The sequence below is a fragment of the Balaenoptera physalus genome (assembly GCF_965194825.1).
Source record: "Balaenoptera physalus genome assembly, chromosome: Y".
Lineage (NCBI taxonomy): Eukaryota > Metazoa > Chordata > Mammalia > Artiodactyla > Balaenopteridae > Balaenoptera > Balaenoptera physalus.
The window spans coordinates 1,756,627-1,762,626 of record NC_138904.1 but is presented as its reverse complement, the minus strand read 5'-3'; positions in this window follow the sequence as shown (position 1 = coordinate 1,762,626).

Sequence of the window (6,000 nt, the reverse complement as noted above, 5' to 3'; positions counted from 1 at the left end):
TAAAGTTAGAATCCACAGCTTTATCTTGAACTTCAGACGGATCTTTTATCCACTTAGGATTTTGCAATATCATGCATGGGTCACCTGGAGGTGTTCCAAATGTTGGCACATTCTATTTCATAATATATGCATTTTAAAACCTCACATTTGTTCATATCTCTATTAATCTCATCACATAAAGGTCTTTAGCTAGAATAACAAGAGGAAACAACTCCTCTGTAATGTGAAGTTTGTGGCCTAAATAAGAAATCCTGCTATGGACTGAATGTGTGTGTCCCCCAAAATCTACATGCTGAAGCCCTGACCCCCAGTGGGATGTGTTAGGAGATGGGCCCCTGGGCAGGTTTTAATGAAGTCATGGGGGTAGGGCCCCCATGACGGCATTAGCGTCCTTAGAAGAAGAAAAAGAGGCACCAGAGCTCTCTCTCCACCATGTGAGGACACAGTAAGGAGGCAGCTGTCTATAAATCTGGAAGAGAGGCTCACCGGGAACTAATCTGCCCACCCGGAGATCTCAGACTCCCAGCCTCCAGAACCGCGAAAAACAAAACGTCTGTTGTTGAATCCCCGCAGTCTGTGGTGTTCTATTACGGAAGCCTGAGCTGAGACAGATTCATTCATTCTTCCAAGTGTTGACTGAATAAATAGTTATTGAGCACCTACTGTATGCCAGTCACTGCTCTAGGAGTTACGGACACACCCATGCTTTTATAGATGTACCTTCTGGGAGCGGGGGCGAGGGGAAAAAGCCAGGCAACAAACAATAAAAAGTTATACTGCATAAGATGTGGGAAGTGCATACAAGATAGAGAACAAAAGTTTGGGCAGAGGAGGTGGGTGAGGGAATGCGCGGGGTGGGGGAAAGGGCTGGGACTGCAATGGTCCCATCTCCCTAACTATCTCCCCTTTGGTCTACGGCCAAAGGTGAGCGTGTCAGATTTTGCCCCCAGCCCTCCACCCCAGGGGCAAAATGTTCCATGTGTGTCAGGTCCAAGCACTGTTTTCATTTTCAGTTGAGGGGAGTTTGGGACGTCGTCTGTGCTTCCACAGACCATTTTATGCATCCCCAGCTATTCATAGAGGAGCAGTTATGTTGGACGCATGCCAGTGTGAGAAGGGGTGGATGGCCGGGATGAGGAGGGAGATAGCTGCAAAGCACGGATGTGCACTGCATTTATATTTGGAACTGCGGGGGACATGCCTCCGTTAGGAAGATGGGACTGGGGCAGAGGCCAACCCACAGCACCGAGGCCCTTCATTGTCAGGAACCAGAATAGTACATGGTGTGAAACCAGACAAGCTAATTCTAATCCCTTATGGGTCTGACCTGCAAATAAGGGTTCACAGGACGGGGCTGGCCCCTGGACACCTTGACCCTCTTTCTTTCTTTCCCAGGAAATCTCACGAGCCTTTCACCAACAGGCTCAGACAGAAGTTGTGTTAGAAGACATTGGATTTCTAAAGAAAGCAGAATAGGCAGCGAATAACCCCACCAAGACTAACATTTACATTAAAAACACCATAGCAGATGGTGACCTTTTCCATGGGACATCCAATGGGAATCTCTGATTCCCTAGTGTGCGAGGGCTATAGCAATTTGCAAGATATTGATGATTACCCGTTTCTTTTAACTGCGATTTAAAAAATGCTAAACTAATTTTAAAGCCACTTCACAAATTTACAATGGCTCCACAAGTAATTGAGCACTCTGGGGGAGACTTCTTTTGTAAATCTCCTGAATTCTATAGTTACTACTTTGACCCTGGAGGGTGCATGGTGGCGACTATAATACTCTACACCTGCCCAGTCAACCTTGGAACTAGTTATATCTTTACTAACAATTTACTGTCAGTGACACCCATGTGTATGTGTACATGCGTAAAATATTTAATGTATCTTAAACGTTTGTTTTTTTTCATGTCTTCCTACTAAAATAGAACATATGTATATGTCATTGACATTACTATTACTCAAACTGGCACTTGGTGTTTCTAATCAGAACATCAGTTATTTTGTTCACTTTCTAGATTGCTACTCTTTGACTGATGGATTTAACATTGGCTTGATGGTGTAATAAATCATTCTCTGTTTGCCAAATTGAAAATGTTTCTTTCTTTCAATTAATTTATTTTTTAAAATGTTATATAATTATGTTTTTTAAGGTTTGTGTGTCATTTCTTCTTTTTTTAATATTCTTTTTCATACTTGTTTCCATTATGGTTTATCACAGGATATTGAATATAGTTCCCTTTGCTCTGCAGTAGGACCTTGCTGTTTTTCCATCCTAAATATAACAGTTTGCATCTGCTAACCCCAAACTCCCACTCCTTCCCTCCCCCCTCCCCCCTCCCCCTTGGCAACCATAAGTCTGTTCTCTGTGTCTGTGAGTCTCTTTCTGCTTCATAGTTAAGTTCATTTGTGTCATAGAAAATGTTTATTTGTAAAAATAAACAAAATGGAACTCGGTTTAACTGAATTAATTAATATAAAATGACTATGGGCCTTCGCAGTGTCAGGAGACTCTAATTTTACAAGATTCTTGGGGATATATGAATTGGAGGACCGTCTCTGTTTTGGGAAATTTTCATTAGTAAATTTAGTGAAAACTAATATCTGATTCTTCCTCTTTTGTTTACTGAATTTTGAAATTGTTGTGCAGGTTGTTTTAAAAGATTTTTAAGACTATAGACCTAAGAATAATATATTGGAAAAAAATGAAATTTCCGCAGCTCTAAGGCTTAACTCCCCTTAAGTAAAACGTATTTCTATTTTTACAGAATATATATACATATCTTCTCCCTTTACAGAAAAGTCATTAGAATCACAAGACAACACATGGAATTCTGCATCTCATTAATTCTTTTCTCCTCAGGTCCAAGGTCTCGTTTGTGTGGAGAAGTTATCCCGTGGAATAAAATCCAAGCAGCATACAGTATCCCTTCTGCACAGAACAAAGATCTGAACGCTTTCAGGGGGCCACCAGGGCAAAAATGGGAAACGTAATTCTCTCATGCGCCGGAAGACAGCAGCCTCTGATGGGCTCAAAAGGCAATTATCACCTAGACCCAAATCCTCACAAAGCTGCAGAATCTCTCACTTTGCCCATCGGCAGGGTAACTACGCACCCTGTGTTTTGAACCAAGAGACCAAGAGATGGGAAAGGGGCCACTTCTGCATGAGCTCGGCGTGTCGGGGTCACCTACACAAGAGGCAGAGAACAGATCTCCGGACAACAACCGGACCTGGATTCATGGGTGGTCCCTCCACGGAATTCCTAACCTGAGGAGTTTGGAGGAAGCCCAAGAAGCGGCAAAAACCGTCCCCTGGGAATAAAACAGGCAAAGTGCTCACAAAGTCATTTGAAGAGATTATAAGACTTTGAAAGTACCGAGACAGGCTGGGACCCGGGACCCTTTGCTGCAGGGCTTGTGCCTGGACGAAGATCTCCTGGGGCAGCAACATACAAAGAAAATGTACCGGACTAAAAATAACTGCGCGCATGCGCAGTTCGGCCAAACGATGAACAGTTAGATACAAAGAGACCAAAAAGCCCACCTGCCATTTCTCAAGAACCCGGAGCAAAAGCAGGGGGTCGGGAGCGAAAGCAGGGTCCTGGGCCCACCTAAGCCTCCCCTCCAGCCCGACCCCTGGACCCACCCGTACCCTCAGCCCATTTAAGGAACGAGCTTGCCCCCCCCCCCCCCAGTCCCCGCAGGGAGCGAGCAAGCAAGGGAACTTGTTATTTGTTCTCACTCCCCCACCTGCTGCAGCAGGGGCCCCCATAAAGCCTGGCCTGAATTTCTTGTTCGGCCTCTGATCAATTTCTATTGCTTAAGGAGGCCAAGAACCCGGACCCGTAACAGTACCACCTGATTTGGGGGCCAAGGTGAAAGCTGCCAGGGTTGGAGATGTGATTTACGCCAAGGGTGTGTCCCAGAAATGTGAAGATTCAAGAAATACATTGTTAACACAGAAGGCGGCTCTCCAAAGAAAAGTTTGCCCCATCACAATGGTGGATTTCAGGAAACACAGGGGCTTTCGTCCGCCTGGTTTCAGCGTCACCGTCATCGTAAGAAACAGGATCAGAAGACAGCTTTCTGCTCTTTCTACCAAAGCAGGCAGCTTTCCAGAACTAATGTCCCCTCGTGAGTTTACAAGTGAAAAGAACTCAGAAACGGTGCCTGAACCGTCGGTTTTTTAAGGCTGGTGATTAGCTTCCGATGACTTGCTTCTCACTATCTGAGTGGGCTTAATTGAAAAAGAAAAAAAAAAAAAAAAAATTCAAGGTCCCTGTGAAAATGGATTAAGGTGTCCTGAAAAGGTTGATGGGTTCAGAGCAAGAATTCGAGGAGAGAATTACACGGTTGGCTGCTGCTATTAGAATTTGCATTCTGAAAAGCTGTCGAAAACGAGCAGAACTCATCTGTACCTGCCCGAGGCTCACGGTTTTACAGATGGGGATCCGAAATCTGTCACCTGCCTCACGAGACATTTCAACGTGACACTTGTCAATGAATGAAAAGAAAGATCTGTGAGATTTAAGAATGACTATCTCAGGTTAACACAGCCAGAAAAGTAACAGAGTGCTTGGATGAACGTGTCCACCTTTGGGGGAGCATAGAGCTGCTTTTATAAGAAACCAGAGGGTGCAAAGAAAGAGTGAATTCAATAAACAAACAAAATGTTAGAAAACATTTGCTGAAGGTAGAAATGATTCTACTACAGATGATGGCTCCTTGCATTTGAAATGCGTGAGATGTTGGAAACCTTCTCCAACATGAATCACGAGGAGTTTCAAAGAAACTGATTAATGAACTCAGATAAAGGCGTCGTCCAAATGTCTGCACGAAAAAGCCACCAAATCTACACTAAATTATCTGAAAGAAGATAAAAGAACAGATGCACATGCAGATCCTATTAAACAGTCTCAGAAATGAACAAGCTTCCCCGCCGTCAGAAGTAAACACCATTTGAAAGTCAGATTCTATGATGTCAGTAGAAACATACGGGCATTAAGTGAGCTGCACTCCCCCAGATACATATATGTGTGTACAAAATGAACTATCACAGAATATTAAGTTTATAGTGAATGTGCCATGGAAAGAGAGAAGAAAATCTTGCCAAAGCCACTGAAATGATCGTCTGTGCATGTGGAGTGCTGGATGCCTACAGAATCCAAACAAAAAACGCTTCCAGAAGAAAATGTCAGAAAGAGCTCTTTTCTTCCCCAGCTTTATTGAGATAATAATTGACATGTACCATTGCGGAAGTTTAAGGTGTACATTGTGATATATACAATATATATACAACAAGGTGTACATTGTGTATACATTGCAATAGGATTACCTTCCCAGCCTTAGCTAACACCTCCATCCTGTCACATAATTACCATTTCTTTTTGTGGTTAGAATACTTAAAGTCTACGCTCTTGAAAACTTTCACGTCTACTCTCTTAAAAACTTTCACATATAGAATACAGTATTGTTAACTAGAGCCACCATGCTGTACATTCGATCCCCAGAACTTATTCATCTTATAAGTGGACGTTTGTACCTTTTGACCAAAATCTCCCCATTTCCCCCAGCCCCCCACCCCCTAGCAACCATTCTACTCTGTGTTTCTATGAGTTTGGCTGTTTTAGATTACACAGGTGAGATCCTACAGTATTTGTCAGGAAGAATGCTTGGTTTTTAGCCATTACCAAGAGAGGAATAGCTCATGACTTTAGGGAATTCTGTTGGGTGAGAAAAGGTTGATATCCTAAGAAAATGCATGCCATCAGAAAAGAAAAAAAATGATTGAGGGAGAATTTAAATTTGAAAATTTCAAAAACCATCCTTCCAACCTTGATGTTCTACAAAGGGCATTTGCCGAGAGCCAGGGATAGCTCAGAGAGGTAGGCTGTGAGGACCAGAGCCTACCCGCACAGGTCAGGACTGCAAAGGAAGGGTCCCTCCATCCGGACAGTTGGGTCCTGACATAGCACTCCGTCGCCCGAAG